The sequence below is a fragment of the Camellia sinensis genome, chromosome 4 (assembly GCF_055761805.1).
Source record: "Camellia sinensis isolate YWXY chromosome 4, ASM5576180v1, whole genome shotgun sequence".
Classification (NCBI taxonomy): domain Eukaryota; kingdom Viridiplantae; phylum Streptophyta; class Magnoliopsida; order Ericales; family Theaceae; genus Camellia; species Camellia sinensis.
The window spans coordinates 175,789,165-175,807,615 of record NC_138964.1 but is presented as its reverse complement, the minus strand read 5'-3'; the positions used below and the strand labels follow the sequence as shown (position 1 = coordinate 175,807,615).

The following is an 18,451-nucleotide window of genomic DNA, read 5'->3' as shown; positions in this document are numbered from 1 at the left end:
TCACTAAATGATTCCCAGATGTTCTTCTTCACAAGTTCAAGAACCAAACATGCTGTCAAAAATTGCTTCTAGGTTCAAGAACCAAACATGCTGTCAAGAACCAAACAGTTATTTTTAAAATCACTAAATGATTCCCAGATGATCCTCTTCACAGGTTCAAGAACCAAACATGCTGTCAAAAATTGCTTCTGGGTCTTCAATTTTTGTTCCCTGTTTTTCAATGGGGACCCAATTATAGTCTAAATCTTCTAAGGTCTGATGTCATCTCTGGTCTCACCATTGCAAGCCTTGCAATCTCATAGGCCTGTTTCTGTTTTCATTGGAAGAAGATGACAAATGGGCTTATGTTCCTTTCTTAGGTGGAATCTTACTTAAACCTTTATTAGTCAATTGCAAGTGCCATTTCACACCCACTTTTCTTCCTTTATTGCATTTTATTTTTGTTAATAGTAAAACCAATACAGACCAGTGCAATGTAGGAATGGCAACAAAATATGTAGGTCCCCTGCTTTTAATTTTACTAAAGTATTTGTACTTGGGTCTTTTTATAATCCACAATAGGCCAGTGTATTGAGTTTTCTATTTCTACTTGAGTACCGACATTATGTTTTGTTCCTTTCTTGACTTGGGTTTATTTCTTCTAATTATGAAAACTTTAGTTAGGCCTGTTTCTATTTTCATTTTCTATTTTTGTTTTCAGAAAACAGATAAAAAGGTTGGTGTTTTGTTTTTTGAACAAACATAAAAAGGTTGGTTGGTGAACTATTTTTGATTTAATTAAATTTTTGTAATGAACAAAACCCACTTTTTAGGAATTATTTTTCAAATTTTCGTAAACCGTTTTTGCTTAGCAATGAAAAAATTCACTTTTTTATTTTATTTTTTTATTTTAACATTTCATTGTTCCTTTTTTTTTTTTTTGTGAAAGCATGAAAAACAAAGAAAACAAAAGCATAACCAAACAGGGCTATCTAGGAAAATTATCCGGTTTTATGTCACATTTCTGGGTGTTTTTCCAAAAATGAAAAACAAATGACAGAAAATGAAAACATTCGAGTATTCATATGTATATATAATCATAAATATTAAAATGATGGCCATTTTTAGAATTTTTCATTGTCTTCGCTTTTCAAAAAAACTAAAAACAGAAACACAACTAAACGGCTAGGAAAATTATTTGTTCTATGTCACATATTGGGGTCCTATACTATCCCAGAAAAATATATAGCAAAGAAGAAAATATATACTGTTTTCCCAGATCTCATGTCGATTAAATAGTGTTGGGAATAAATTTAAACAGTGTTGGGATTAAATTTAAATTTAAACAGTGTTGGGATTAAATCTAAATTTAAATAGTGTTGGGATTAAATTTAAATAGTGTTGGGATTAAATTTAATAGCGTTGGGATTAAAAAATAAATTTAAATAGTGTTGGTATTAAATTTAAATTTAAATAGTGTTGGAATTAAATTTAAATAGTGTTGGGATTAAATTTATAATAAATTTAAATAATATTGGGATTAAATAGTGTTGGGATTAAATTTATAATAAATTTAAATAGTATTGGGATTAAAAAATAAATTTAAATAGTGTTGGGATTAAATTTGTAATTTTATCAAATTAAAAAATAAATTTAATGGTGTTGAGATTACTTGAAGAACCGACCTGATTTGCAGAATACGATGGAGGTGGTTTCGACCACTCGGTTGTGGTTGAGATTGATGAATTTAATTCTTATCTCGGATAGTTATTGAATTTAATATATAAAAAACCATATAATCAACTCAATCAACGTATTTATATGCGTACAACTTGAAACATGTGTGTTTATTTTCTAAATTAATAACTTGTGTGTGGGTAATTTTCTGACCACACTGCCCGCCTAGTAATCAGCTGGAGAGCACCGGCAGAATAGATGGCTTCAGCTCACCTGCAACAGAAAGAGAAGTCTCCGACGGTGGTTCAACCACCCGGGGGCACTCCGACGATCAAGTCAGTATATCTCTCAAAGATAATCAAGTGCTAAACTCACTGCTCAAAGCATAAAATTGCGTACCTTAGACCCACGGGGGTGCCTCTCTTTTATAGCCAACATAAACCTAGTCCCAATAGAAGCCTGACTTCTATGGACTCCAATTCAGTACTTACTTTGGACTCCTCAAGAGATAAAGATAAACTCCCTAAGAGCTTTATCCTTCTCTTGGCTAAGTCTCCTCTTTGCTCTAGGACTCTTGTCCCTTATCTTTTATCCATTTATCTCGGATTCTGATATCTTTGGAGACAATCTCGGCCTTGCCGAAATAACATCGGCGTCACAACCTGGACACGTGGCACCTCGGCTGACACGTCAGCGTCACCTTGCCATGTGTTGGTATTCAGAAAATACATCCCCACAACTGCCCCCTAGGTTCTATTACCTCGGCATTCTGAGGTGATGGAACCTATATCCGTATTTTCTTCCAGTAAATCGGTTTAAATTTTGACAGCCGAGATCATTCATTCCAGGCCGACATGCTTTCCCCAAAAAAATCAAGATTTTTAAGGACTTTCTCACGCGCATGAGCTGTCATGCACCTCAATTCAACCGTTTTAGACATACGTTTCCCTCTTACTGGTTCGTACAAGTGACGCGCTTTGTTAGCCTCCTCTTTTCTCACGTGCGCCGTCTGACGCCCTCGTTCTTCTAGGCGTATTGATTGTTTTGGCTGCCGTTTCTGTTTAATCAAAAACTTTTTTCCATCTCTTCACTTTTTCATTCGAATCTCCTGCTCTCTCTCCAGCTTTCGAAATCCCCCATTGCTTCAAGCTTCCAAAGCTCTGCAACCTTCTCCGTTCACCCCTTCCGGCAAGATTTCCACCGGTCTGCTGCTCCTGCAATCGTCGTAAGACATCGGCAAATCCCTTCCCGACTTCCCTTTTTCTGGTAAGCTATTGTTCCTTTCGTTTTCAGTTCCTTGATGTTTCTTCTTCTTTTGCTGTCGCCATTACTGTACTGTTTCAAGCTTTTTTAATTTATAAATCATACATCTGAATGCATTCATCCATGATTTTGCCTTTGCCCACATTTTGAACACAAGCACTGTTTCACCACTTCTTTGCATTTTTGCCACTGTTCTTGGGCATATACTCTTGTATTCTTCATGCTCTTGATAGCCCATCCTAATTCTTGTTTCTAAAACTTTGTTTTTGTTTCCTGTTTTTTTGCATTTTTTCCAGATCTGTATCTTTGATCTTCATCTTCATAGCTTTAGGTTTGGGATTTGTTTGTAGAACCCATAACATAGGAAAAAACTGAAACATTCCTTACAAATTTCTGTACCAGCCTAAACCTAGGTTTTTGCCGAGGTCTCATTAATAAGAAACATCTTTCTTCTGAATTTCAACCCTTCTAATATGAGCATGGAATTCTGTTTTATTTGAACATATTTAAGAATGGAATATTTGATTACAAATATTCTTATTCTATGAAATATGTTCTATGTTCACCCTGTGCAATCAAACCTATTTCTCAAATTCTGTTTTATTTGAACATATTTAAGAATGGAATCTATGTTCAAAACAGAAGTCAAGTTAACATTGTTAAATTATGCACATTTCATAGAAGTCAAGTTAACATTGTTCAACTGTTAAATATAAATTCCAACTTTTGAACATATTTTGCACATTTCATAGAAGTCAAGTTAACATTGTTAAATTAAGAATGTGTTCATAGATTAAATTAAGAATGGAATCTATGTTCAAAACAGATGTCAAGTTAACATTGTCAAGGTAACATATTTAAGAATAGGTTTTGAAATATGTTCATATTTAAGAATGGAATTTATGTTCATAGTTCAACTGTTAAACATTCTGAACACATTAAATTATATTTTTATGTTCATCAACAATGTTAAAGATTCTGAACATATGTTCATCAACCATTGTCAGAATCTATGTTCATCAACTAAAAAGAGTATGGGCAAAAAAAAGAATGGAAAATCTATGGAAAAATCGAAAGGGAGAGAAACGAACCTCGTCAGTTCACTCTTCCAGATTGTCCAGGTCGTCTCCTCTCCTTCGTCCTGTATCGTCGCCTCACTCTTCCAGATCGTCCAGATCGTCTCCTCTCCTTCGTCCTGTATCATCGCCTCTGTGTCTAGGGTTCAAAAAAGGAAATGGGAAAGCTAAATAAGAAGCAAAGAAAGGGGAAAAAAAAAAAATACAAAACGACGTCGTTTTGTAGTGCTGCTGGGAGTGTTGCAGGAAAGAGGGGCTGAAGATCCGAACTCATTAAGAAATTAGTCCCATGGGATTAGGTTTTTTTTTTTTTAACATGTTGGGCATTTTTTTTAAATATTAATATTTAATGTTTTTGTATTTTTTTGTTAAGCAAAAATCATAATTTTATTTTTTTTAATATTTTATATTTCTTTTATAAGGTAATAATTTAACAATCTACATACTAACAACTACCATCAATACAAACATTTACTTAATTGTCTCACTATTAATCTCCTCCATTCTACCTCTTAATACAAACGGGACTAGAGATGATTTGATTTCCTCTATCATCCAATGCAACCCCTATATTTTTAGAATGCTGCTGATTCCAAAGAGTGGATTTGGAGAGCATTGTGCACTTTTATGTTAGTAATAAAAATATAATTCAAACCATTATAAACTGCCGTATTTATTTGTGGTGACCACAATTTGAAATTCTATTTACTGCAATTCCAATTCATGCGGTTAATTGTGCACAAAGCCTGGGAAGGGTCCTCCACTACATGTTCAAAGACCGCTTTATTGCGATGGAGCCAAATACCCCAAAGGATTTTGATCGATTCTCCTAATCCATTCTCGGAACCAAGAGTCCACTGGTAGTTGTTCACCAACGTCAAAATTCAGTCCCAACCTAGATCCTCAAGTGATAGTTACATGAAATTGGCATTTTATTCTAAATTAAAAGATGATTTATAAACATAATTCCTCCAATTTCATGATAATAAGTTTTTGAATCTAATTTACCCATGAATTTTTTTACCCCACAAGACATAATAAGGTACAACAAATGATCTGATATAATATAAAAGATTATATATATCATAACTAGCCCTTTTGTGTGTGTGTGTGTGTGTGTTTGTGTTTTTTTTGGATCAATCAGTATGAGATTTACAATGAGAAGCATTATAATAAATTTGACAATTAAAGTCTAACAATACACCAAATCTAATCAAATAACTAACTACAAACAATCCAAAAATAGAAGAGAAATAAGCATTACAAAGATATCAAACTCTTCTTCTTAGAAGTTGAACAGAAAATAGATAAGGAATAAATGAGCCTTCGATGCCCGAATATAATAAATTTAAATTTAAGGGGTATAAATAATAATGAGTGAGAATTGAGGGATTGTTCAGGTAATTAATCCTTCTTTTGTATTTTTTTTTTTTTTTTTTTTGTTACAGAGAAATCCTCTCACCCTCCTGCAGGTTCAAGGCAGCGCCCCATGAGGAGATCACCAGGGTGTCCTGTTGTCCGTTCCGAGTAAGAGACTATAACCTGGAAGCTTGTCCCGATCTCCAAAGGCAAGCTTTATAACCTGGAAACTTGTCCCGACCTCCAAAGGCAAGCTTCGATTAAGTCAGGACTCGCACAGTGGGAGAACATTAAACCCACACTAAGTAGCTGATTAAGCATCTTTGAGGTCCAACCTTCTAACCAACAGTGTTTCGCCCAAAAGATTGACCCAAAGAGATAATTTGACTTATAACTATGGGACATAAATCTCAAAACTTTACCACAATGCTACAACACCTGGGTTAACTTCTTCTGTATTTATTCAATCAGGAATCAAAATTTCATTTACATAAAACTCACCTACAGTTAGAGAGAGAGAGAGAAAGAGAGAGAGAGAGATGAAGATATTTGGCAAGTACATATTTCCGAGGCAGATCGTACTCTTTGGTTCAGGGTACGTATCTATCTTCTTCTTCTTCTTCTTCCATATTTTCTTGTTTATTTTGCTTCTCACCTCATAAATTGGTTAGATTAGATGTCTTATTTTCTTGTAAATATAAATATATACAAATATTGAAATTGAAGTGGGGACAAACATAACACAGGGTTATGTTCTTGGCTGCAACAACGTACGACGTTCATAGATCCATAAAGAACAACGAAACGCCCCCATCCAAACAACAAATCCAAGCCCTGGAGGATTATATCAGCTCCATCCGCCGATCTCCTTGACCTCACCACCACCGCTTCTGAACTTGCCACGTCTTCATTTCCTAAAACTAAAACTCTATCCATACCGCCTAAAAATAAAAAAATAAAATCCACAAAACTGATATGATAATGTCATTTTTGTAATTGAATTATCTTAACATTTATTTTATTTTAAAGTGAAAGATTTGTATTAAACTTTTTTTTTTATTATTTTAGTTTTTTTGTTTTTATATGTATGGTGTGTGAAGAGAAATATATTACCAAAATAGTTCATCAAAACATTTCAAATCCGATGTAGATTCTTTCTGAGCATTTAGTTTCTTACCGGGTTATTTGGTATTAAGCATATTTATTTGTTTATTTGTTTTTGTTTTGTTATATCGATTCTCTAATTTTTTTTTTTTTTTTTTTTTTTTTTTTTTTTTTAACATCTTTGTGTAAAAAATTTAAAAGTAACTAAATAAACAAATATCAAACCAAGGTTCTACACGTAAAAAGTCAAGGAGACTTACATGTAGGCAGTGGACTTATCGGCCAATAAATTTTATAATAATTAATAATATTTTTTATTATAAATTATTAAAAAATATTACTAATTATTAATTAAATGACAATTTAAAAATTGTATTATAAAAAATGACACCAATGATAAGTTTTAACAATATTTTTAAAAAAAAAGTCGCTAATTTTTAACTTTCAGTAACAATGATAAGTTTTAACGACAATTTATAAAAATCGTGATCAAAAAATCACTAATTGTAAATTTTAGCGACAAGTATAAAAAATCGTCGCAAATTTTTTTTTTTAATAACGATTGTACCCAGATTTATTTTTAATAAAATTTGTTGAAAATTAAATTCATCTATTAAGATTCATTATTAATTTACTTAAAAGGACAAACTACGTTTATAGTTGTAACGTAATACATAAATATACATTGATTTGTTGCTTCAAAATATTTATTTATTTATTTATTTTTTTTGTAAAAACCTCAAAATATTGTTTGATCTATGGATTTGGAGAAGATTCGAAAAGTGAAAGGGAAAAAGTAGGTAAAATATAAATGAAATATAATTATATTTTATTTATGCTCTACACAATTTTTTTCTTTTCCTTTTTAAAATTTTTTCCAAATTTATGAATCAAATACTGCTTTAACATTTAGCTGAATTTTGTGAAAAATTAAAAATGGTGATGTGATGTAATAATGGTATCATTTCGGTGAAAACAAATATAGATTTTTCATAAGGATGTTCAATAGATATTTTGATTTGTTCAAATTGATCGAATTAAATTGATTCATATATTTTAGATAGATGCGTTTTTAAAAAAAAATTTAATCCGCCTAGCTTTAGACAAATGGTAGATTTGATATTCTTTTGACTACAACCGAACCGCAAGAATCGCAAGAACCTTTAATAATTTGTAAGATTTTGTGTTTTTAATTTATTTAAATATTCTGTCAATGTTTTTAATTGAAAAAGAGTTTAAATATTTTGTTATATTTTAATTTGTTTTCAATTTGAAAATTCTTTTATCAAATGACAAGTGTTGATATTTGATATTTTTATGTAAAAAATATAAGGCTTAATTTTATCTTTTTTTTTTAAAAAAAAAATCATGTTAAATAGTTTTTGAATAAAAAAAAACAGTAACGAAATAGTTTTGATTATGTAGAGTTTTTTTTATATGTATTTATTATTGATATTTGACATTTTACTTAATAATTTTTGATTATATTGAGTTGAATTGTGATTCAAAAAAAAAAAATTATTAACAAATTATTATATTATATTCAAAATTTATAAAAACTTAAACTATTTAATCGATTCATATTTATCCATCAATTCGCTAATCCTCTCAATATACATCTGCCAATCCAGCAGCGGATTGAGCTTATAAATGGAGATTCCTGTTCATGAAATAAGAATATTCTTTTACTTGAGAAGATGTTTGCCAGGACTTTTTTTTTTTTTTTACCAGAGAAAAACTTGAAAAACTGTATTGTAGTATTCCATCACATTTTAATTAAAGTGCACACACAATATTTTTATTTATAAATCATTGACGACAATCCATAGCCTGTTAGACTATTTTTAATCTAAATTCAAATCTTTTATCAAATTTAAATTTAATGAAAACAGTATTTTAATCATTTTATTAAATTGGTATCAAATGAAGAGAGCCTTACTTTTTTCATCTAATCAAGGGAGTGATGTAGGCCGAAAGGTATCACATTGAGGCCACTTAAGTTACATTTTTAGTCTTTTAATTTTATTTATTTGGTGGAGAGATGATCTGTTTCGTGCATTTGTACATATTTGGCAGGAAATATGAAAATTCAATCAAAAATGGCGTGAAAGTAGATTCTCCGAGCGAGAAGTGAAGAATTCGAGCTAGCCAGACCACTACACGTGCAGCCAAGCTTAACCGCACATGCGGCCCACCACCGCTCGTGCGGCCCACCTTGGGACGCCTGCACAGAATTTTTGGTCTGTTTTGCTTCAAATAAAAGATAGAAAATAGCCAAAATGAGGGTTCGAAAATTAATTCAGAGAAAAAGGGAGGCTAGGGTTCCAAAGAGGGGATATTCTACCAAAGTTTGAAGGACACTTTCATGGGGGTTACTTCCTCATCTTCTTCCTCTTCTCACTCCTCCATGAGTGGCTAGTCGTCTTTTCTAGGGTTTTGATGAAACCCTAACCATGTAATAGGATTTCTCATTAGCTTTAATTGTGAATTGGTTTGAACGGATGTATGGATGATTTAGAAGGTTTTAATATTTGTTTCTTTCATCTCTTCAAGTATTTTTACTCTCTGTGATTGTCTAATGTTCCATACATTAGTTTTCTTTGTGTTTGTATTCAAAGTACGAGACGAGTCATGCTATGAGAGATGGGTCGTGTTGCTATCATAGTTTAGAGCAAATAACTCATACTACTCGGGATGATTCGTGCCTGTACGTTGAATGCAATAACCCTCTTTATCAATATTTCAAACTTGTAGTTGTGAAATATTGGGTAGTTCAAACCGAATTGCAATTGGTGGCCAATGTTAAATCTCATTCATATGGTTAGTGGTGAATTCTCTATCCTAGGATTTTTTTCGAAAATTAATAGCTCAAACCCTAATTTTAGTTGTCAGTCTAATTCCTCAATTTCTTTTAATTGCTGTTTAGTTATAAAATCAATCTTATTTTTTTAATCAAAATTAATTTAGAAATTTTGCGATTGAATTAATCTTAATTCACATTTATTCCTGCGGATCGATACCTAGACTTGCCATTATTCTGATAGAATTTGGTATAATTTAGTGATTTAATTTTGGTGTGTTCAATGACCCATCAAATTTAGGCACCGTTGTCGGGGACTTCTGACGAAATTAGTTAATTTAAAGTTACATTCTTATATTAATTTTTAGTTTAGGATTTTATGCTTTCGTGTTGTTAAGTGTGCAGAGCGTTTAAAATTGGAGATATCACCGAAGTGCAAGCGGAGCGCAATCAAGCTTTAAAAAAAAAAAAAAAAAAATCGTAGCACTAAAGTGCGTAAACAGAAGCAAATACTTGCAAGCAAAGCACCAAAGTGCTAAAAAGCAAGACGAAGCTCAATTAGAGGTTGGAGACAACGTCTACACGTCAAGCACCCGCAAGACGAGTAAAGCGTTTTCGTTAAACCGCTGTGAGCATTTCTCTCTTTGGCATTTTGCTTTCATAACTTAGTGCACAGAGTCGGAACTTTTTTTGTGTGTGTGGGTAGTGTATGCACGGGCGTCGTTCTTGTCGCCCTGAATTGTGGAGTTTGGACCTTGAACTAGAAATGACTCTTCAGAGACTTAGGGCCTCTGCCTGTGTTCCTAGGCTTGAGTATTCATATTCATACATTGAGCCATTAGAGATGGCAAATCCAAATGTCCCGAATGTGCCTAACCGGACCCTTAAGGATTATTTCACACCCACTGCATATACATCACCGTCATGCATCCAATTACCCAACACCACTACTGTTCATTATGAGATTAAGTCCAGCACCATACAAATGCTTCCATCATTCCATGGACTAACTCATGATGATCCTTACAAACATTTGAATGAATTTCTGGAAATTTGCTCGACAGTGAGGATCCATAATTTCACAAATAAGGCCTTAATATTGCGATTGTTTCCATTCTCATTAAAGGATAAAGCCAAACACTGGCTGAATTCCTTACCTGCTAATGCAATCACAACTTGGGACCAATTACAACAACGGTTCTTGGAGAAGTGCTTTCCCATAGGTAAAACCAACCAACTTAGGCGAGCCATCACAAACTTTGCTCAAATGGATGGCGAGCAATTCCATGAGACGTAGGAAAGACTTCGAGACTTTCTCCAACAGTGTCCCTACCACCAAGTGCCAGATTGGCAACTTGTTCAAACATTTTATTATGGCTTAACTGAGCCGCACCGCCAAATGGTGGACTCATCCTGTGGTGGGACATTTATGTCCAAAAATGATGCCGAGGCATGGCAATTGTTTAAGAACCTAAGTAATAATTCCCTTCACCATGCCTCCGCAGCCCAGCAAGTCCGGCAACCAGTAGTTGGAGCCCCGAAAAGAAGGGGCATTTATGAGGTCGGGCAAAATCTAGAGTTAGCCCAACAAGTAGAGACACTGTCCCACAAAATGGATCAATTATTAGTTGCGGGACATGCCCTTACCCAACAAGATTAGCCTTAATTTCACGAGGCATGTGTTATATGTGCGAGCCCTGCTCATGACTTGAGTGAGTGCCTTTTGGCATTACAATTTCCGGAGTTAGTCCAAGAGCATATGAATGCGGCTCAAGGATTCTCCAACCCGAGTAATGATCCATACTCCAACACATACAATCCGGGATGGAGAAATCACCCTAATTTTTCATGGAGACCCCCTTCACAAGGCACTTCTTACAATCCTCCACCACCAAGGCAGAATTTCAATAATTTTGCCAACCAATCATCCTACCGACCACCGCAACCTTATCGACCCCCACAACCGTACCGGCAACCATAACCCCTGCCTGTTATTTAGGGCAACTCTGCTTTTGAGACTCAGGTGCTGGAAGTTCTCTCAGAATTTAAGGGGTTAGCACCGGTAGTTCACTCCCACACTCACTCTATTGCCAAGCTAGAGGCCCAATTGGGACAAATGGCTAACAACATGAATCGAAGAGAGGAGAGAAAATTACCAAGTCAAACTGTGGCCAACCCTAAGGGACAATACGAGGCAGAGAGTTGGGATGGAAATGGAAAGCACCATGAGCAAGTGTAAGCAGTGATTAGTTTGAGAAGTGGGAGGGAGTTAGAGCCTCAGTTAGTTACGTCTGATGCAACTAGAGCTAAAAAGGGTGACCATGGTGGTACACCCAATGAGAGCAAAGGTGAGGGGAAAACACTTAAGAGGGATGACTTAGCGCCTAACACTTTACATGAGCCCAAGGCACCATATGTGCCTAAGGTACCCTTTCCCCAATGCCTTGATACACCATCTCCTTTTAATAAGAAGGTGGCATCTATGGAAGCAATGATGGAGGTCTTTAAACAGGTAAAAATCAACCTCCCCTTGTTGGAGGCGATTAAGCAAGTACCCTCCTATGCCAAATTTCTGAAGGATCTTTGTACGCAAAAGCGTAAATCTAGGACACACATGTCCCAAAAGGTCCTACTCACGGAGTAAGTAAGCTCCGTCTTGTTGAATGACACACCTCCTAAGCTTAAGGACCCGGGTGCCCCAGTCATTGCATGCATTATAGGGGACCATTTCATTGATAGGGCCTTGTTAGATTTAGGGGCTAGTGTCAATTTGTTGCCGTACTCTGTGTACGAGGAATTTGGGCTTGGCGAGTTAAAGCCCACTACTGTCACTCTTCAGTTGGCTGACCAGTCCCTCAAAGTGCCACGTGGAATGATTGAGGATGTGCTAGTGAAGGTCGATAGGTTTTATTTTCCTGTCGACTTTTTGGTTTTAGATATGGAACTGGTAGCCAGTTCTAGGAAACAAATCCTGGTAATCTTAGGTCGACTTTTCTTGGCTACAGCCAATGCATGCATTAATTGTCGAACCGGGATTATGGAAGTTTCATTTGGTAACATGCAAGTGAAACTTAATGTTTTCCAAGCATCCCAACAACCCCATGAGAGAGGAGTGCTTATTTGTGGATGAGGTTGTGGAGGAAGTTTTGTCCTCCATTCTTGTAGAGGACCCTTTAGAGGCTTCTCTAGCTCATTTTGGGTTTGAAAATTTTGATATTGATGGATCGGTTGAGGAGGTGAATGCCTTGCTTAATGTTTCTTCTACACCGGATTTTCCTCCGTGGAAAGCCTGGATTGAGTCACTTATTCCTCTGTCAAGAGAGCCTACCATACCATCTTTGGTCACACCACTTACACTTGAGTTGAAGCCACTCCCAGTCACACTCAAGTATGCATTTTTAGGACCCCAGGATACTTTACCAGTCATCATTGCATCTGACTTGACTGCAGAGTAGGAGAGTCAGTTAATGAGTGTTCTCGTGGCACATCGGAGTGCTATAGGGTGGTCAGTGGCTAATTTGAAAGGGATAGATCCCTCTGTGTGCATACATTATATACATCTAGAGGAGGACACCAAACCTTCTCGTGAAATGCAACGGAGACTTAATCCTAATATGAAAGAAGTGGTGAAAAAGGAGGTATTGAAATTGTTAGATGCAGGTATTATATACCCTATCTCGGATAGCAAGTGGGTGAGTCCTACACAAGTGGTGCCTAAGAAATCGGGCATCACTGTTGTTGAGAATGAGAGAGGAGAGTTAGTTCCCATATGAACCACTATTGGGTGGCGAGTGTGCATTGATTATAAGAGACTGAATTCCTCGACTATGAAGGATCATTTTCCTTTACCTTTCATTGACCAGATCCTAGAGCGGTTAGCGGGGCAGGGTTTCTACTGTTTTCTTGATGGCTATTCGGGGTATAATTAAGTCCTGGTGTACCTCGCTGACCAGGAAAAGACCACATTCACATGCCGTTTTGGCACTTTTGCTTACAGGCTCATGCCCTTTGGGCTATGTAATGTACCGATGACTTTTCAACGGTGTATGATGGCTATTTTCTCCGATATGGTGGAGAAATTCTTAGAGGTCTTTATGGATGATTTTTCGGTGTTTGGACCGTCTTTTGAGGAATGCCTTAGGAACTTGACTAGAGTGTTGGAACGATGTACTGAGGCAAACCTGATCTTGAGTTGGAAAAAAAACCATTTTATGGTTCGAGAGGGTATAGTGTTGGGACACATTGTGTCTCCTCGAGGTATAGAGATAGACAAGGCTAAGGTTGACCTCATTGTAGACCTTCCTCCACCCAATTTCGTGCGTCAAATTAGGTCTTTTTTAGGGCATGCAGGTTTTTACCATAGGTTCATCAAAGACTTTAGTAAGATATCACGTCCTTTGTGTAATTTATTAGTTAAAGACGTGCCTTTTATCTTTGATGATGCATGCTTAAAGGCATTTGAAACACTGAGAGTGGCCCTGACTACCGCCCCAATCATGAAATCCCCAGATTGGTCGCTTCCCTTTGAAATCATGTGTGATACCTCCGATTATGCTGTGAGGCTGTGTTAGGCCAAAGGGTCAATAAGGCACCATTTGCTATATACTTTGCTAGTCGCACTTTCTCGGATGCACAATTGAACTATACTACCACTGAGAAAGAGTTGCTAGGTCTGGCCTTTGCCTTAGATAAATTCTAGTCCTATCTCCTAAGTTCCAAGGTCATAGTCTTCACTGATCATGCCACTTTACAGTATTTACTATCAAAGAAAGAGACCAAACCTAGGTTAATTAGATGGATTTTGTTGCTTTAGGAATTTGACCTAGAGATCCAAGATAAGAAAGGATCTGAGAATGTGGTGGCGGAACACCTCTCCCGAATCCTTGTCGAGTATTATAGCGATCCCGGTTTTCCTTTTCGTGCTTAACTGTAATCTGGATTCGATTTCGTAAGGGTGCTGTTGTCTTATCCTCTTTCTATCCCTTTCTCTTTGTGTTCGAGCTTGGAGTTGTGTTGGGCAAGTTGGGAATAAGTTGGTTGCGTTTTAAAACGTAAAGTCTTTGCCCAGTTTTTGGTCTTTCCGCTCGAGCGGCGATTTTGACGCTAGAGCAGGACTCTGTTGTTGTTTGTCCGCTCGAGCGGGGGTGGTGGGCGCTCGAGCGGGGAAATCACCTATCTAGTATTTTGTCTGTAGTGGTATACGCTCGAGCAGGGGATTGGACGCTCGAGCGGGAGTATGTGTCTGACGCTCGAGCGGGAGTTTGACGCTCGAGCGGGCATCATGTCTGTAAAAGTTCTGGAAGCGTGCATCCGCTGCTCGAGTGGGGGATTGGACGATCGAGCGAGGATCTGTGAGTGAGCGGGGCGACTTTTATATAAAGCCGAGATTCGACCTTTTTGTTCACTTTTCAACATCATTTCTCTCTCTTACTTTTCCAAAAAGCTATTTTGAGAGTTCCTCTCACTAAAACCCTAACTTCTCTCTTGGGAATGATCTAGTAGGAGTTGTTTTCTCACCTTGGGCCTTTACAAAAGTTGTGTTGATCATCGAGGGCTATCTTTTAATCTGAAAATTTCGAGATTTGGAGCATTTTCGTTTCTTCACCTCCTTCGTTGAGCCCCATCATTCGAGGTAGGGATAACCTACTCCATCTTATGAGCTTTGTCTTTAAATTTTAGCATTTTGTTATGTTGGTGGTTGTTGGGTAATTTTTGAGAAAGTTTGGGCCTTTGTATAATTTTACAAAAGTTGGGGTTTTAAATATATAAACCTATATGCATGTTAGGCATAGAGAAATGAAATTAATGTTGGGACATTGATGGAAATGGAACCTTAGGGTTGTTTTGTAAATTATGGTAATTTGCCCTAATTGGTTTAATTAATTAATGCATATAATTAATTGAAGAAAGCGAGGAATTGAATTGAGAATGTTGAAATTAGGAATGTATGGGATTAAAGAGTGTAGACAAATCATTTGTTGCTCACCTAATTGGAATGTTGATATATTATCCATTTGTGCATTTATTTCCTGTTTAGAAATAATTGCTTTGGGCTACCGGTGGAGGGTAGTGTTGATTGTTGTAGACAATGCATGATGATTAGGCAAACTAAAACTAATCAATCGGATGTGTCATAGAGTATGACAGTTGATGGAATACATTAACTTTTTGTATTGAGTGATTGTGTATATGACCAATGTGTTTATATGCATTATGTGTAGACGGTTGGTAGAATACATTAATTTTATGTATTGATTGATTGTGTATAGAACCTTTGTGTTTATATGCATTGTGTATAGAGGAGGAGATGGGGGATGTACTCCGCGGTTTAGGGGAAGATGGGAGATGTACCTCTAAACCGGATAGGATTGGGGGGAGATGGGAGATGAACTCCGTAGACACAGCTCATATGCTTGTCTAGAGAAGTGAAGATACAGCTCATATGCTTATCTTTGTGAAGTGTAGATACAGCTCATATGCTTGTCTTGTGAAGTGTAGATACAGCTCATATGCTTGTCTAGTGAAGTGTGGATACAGCTAATATGCTTATCTGTTGATGTGTAATATGCTTATCTATTGGAATGTTGATGTAGCTCATATGCTTATCGGATTGTAGTATTGATGTAGCTTATATGCTTATCTGTTGTAGTAGTGATGTAGCTCATATGCTTATCTATTGAAAAGTTTGTTTGATTTGATATAGCGCTAAAATGTATATCATCATCGTTTGTGAAGTATGGAAGTAGTTTATGTGTTATTAATATAACACCAAAATGTGCATCCACCGTGAATTTTGAAAGTGTTCTAGTGATGAACTATAATCTCATCAAAATGTTTTGGCCAGAGTACTGAGCCCTGTTTTTCAAACTCAAAGTTGAATAAGAAATGAAAAGTGAATTGTAACGTAGGCTTGGTTGTCATGGAATTGAAGTAAGATGTAAATGGAGGTGTAAGTATCGACCATCTTTCAGTTGCTAATCTTTTAGGCATTATTTATAATTGGTTTAGTATATCTCTGCTGGGCGGTGGCTCACCCTATATGGGAACATCATTTCAGGTACAGGTAGCATGCCACCTCTGAGGACATAGCTTGGAAGGCTAGGGGCAAACATACTTTTGTTGCCTTATTTTCCTTTTAATGTATTACATACTTTTGTAATGAAGTACTCTGATGAATTGAGGAAATGTGGATCTTTTGTATATAAATGTATGTTTATATTGATGGGTTTAATGTTATTATTTTGAGGGCGTTACAAGTATACTAGTGACCCTCTTATTTTTCATGATTCGTTTCCGGACGAATAACTCTTTGAGCTATCACAAGCGAGCCCCTCGTGGTTTGCACATATTGTGAATTAATTGGCCATTGGGCAAATTTCGCAGAATTGGTCTAAGCAAGACAAAGACCGATTCTTTTCGCAGGTCAAATATTATTTTTGGGAGGATCCAGAGTTGTTTAAATATTGCTCTGACCAAGTGATCCAACGGTGTGTGCCGGAGCGTGAGGTGCATAGCCTTCTTACATTTTGTCATTCTTCTGCATGTGGCGGTCATTTTAGTGGGCATAAAACAGTCTCCAAGATTCTACAAAGCGGGCTTTATTGGCCCATAATTTTTAAAGATGCCCATCAATTTTGTAGAACTTGTTTACGTTGTCAGCAAATGAGTTCAATATCTTGGCCTGACATGATGCCAATGACCCCTATTCTTGTAGTAGAGATATTTGATGTTTGGGGGATTGATTTTATAGGATCTTTCCCGTCGTCATTCAGCTTTGAGTATATTCTCTTGGCAGTCGATTATGTGTCTAAGTGGGTGGAGGCGATAGCTACCCAAACAAACGATCATAGAGTTGTAATCAAATTCTTGCATGAAAACATCTTTAATCGTTTTGGGTTTCCTAGAGCCATAATAAGTGATCAGGGTACACATTTTTAATCGGTTCTTTGAGTCGATAGTTAAGAAATACTCTATCACTCATAAAGTTGGCACTCCTTACCATTCTCAAACTAGTGACCAAGTAGAAGTCTCAAATAGGGAGGTAAAGCACATAATAGAGAAAACGGTGTGGCCAGATAGGAAAGATTGGTCACAATGGTTGATTGATGCATTATGGGCCTACCGCACAGCTTATAAGACACCCCATTGGGATGTCACCATATAGGGCGGTGTTTGGCAAAGCTCCATCTCCCGATTGAACTTGAGCATCGAGCATTGTGGGCCATAAAGAAGTTTAACTTTGATATGGTTGCGGCTGGGCTCAACCGGAAATTGCAACTCAGTGAGTTGGAGGAAATCCATAATGATGCTTATGAGAGTTCGAGAGTTTTTAAAGCTCGGACTAAAGAATTCCATGACAAGCACATTAATAGAAAATCTTTTGAACCCTACCAAAAAGTATGGCTTTTTAACTCAAAATTGAGACTCTTTCCGAGTAAGCTAAGATCTAGATGGGATGGACCCTTTGTGGTTGTTGAGGCATTTATTGATGGCGCCGTTGAGGTGCAAGATCCAAAGAATGGCCACACTTTCAAAGTGAATGGCCAAAGATTGAAACTATATATAGAGGGGATTGAGAATGGGGAAATGATTGAGTCCATTGCTTTGATGGACCCTTTTTACTATGATTGATAGATTGATTTCTTGTTTTCCTTTCTTTCCCTTCTATTCTATTCTATTTTTCTTTGTTCTTGTTGTGCTTTATTTGCGTCTAGGAGACTTTAAATCCTCTAAATGTGTAATTCCTTTGGTGTTGGCCGTGCCCGAACGGCATTTGATGGTCTGGTATAGCCACCTAACCGTGTTTGTAGTGAGTTCCTAGGAGACCAACTGAGACGGTGGAAACTAGAGTTCGAATGGCAAAGCCTAGAACACAAAGGTTTGGAATTTCCGAGACTAGAGTTTGGTTTAAATACCTAGGGGTGTGGAGATTGCTTCAAAACTACCCCGGCTTGAACTTTGTATGGCAGCCCCATAGGTTGAGGTAGCTTTATGTACCTAAATTCTGAATACCGAATCAACCTAGTCTGTCACCCTGTTGGAGAATAGGAAAAGTTACAAACATAGTTAGGGAGAAAAATAGTACCTGTGTTTTTCGCGTGAAGATTATACCTTTGTTCGGCATTCCGATATTTTCTTAAAGTGCTATATTTATTGCGGATGGCAAATGATGGTAGGAATGGCTTAGCATGAT

General features: G+C 36.5%; 1 long non-coding RNA gene across 1 annotated transcript; it reads left to right on the top strand.

Annotated features, from left to right (window-relative positions):
- The first annotated feature begins 5,320 nt into the window (after nt 1-5,320).
- LOC145789701 (uncharacterized) lies at nt 5,321-6,496 on the top strand. The gene is made up of 2 exons (XR_014327933.1): nt 5,321-5,949; nt 6,101-6,496. It is a non-coding gene; the product is annotated as an uncharacterized LOC145789701 (long non-coding RNA).
- Nucleotides 6,497-18,451: the final 11,955 nt, after the last annotated feature.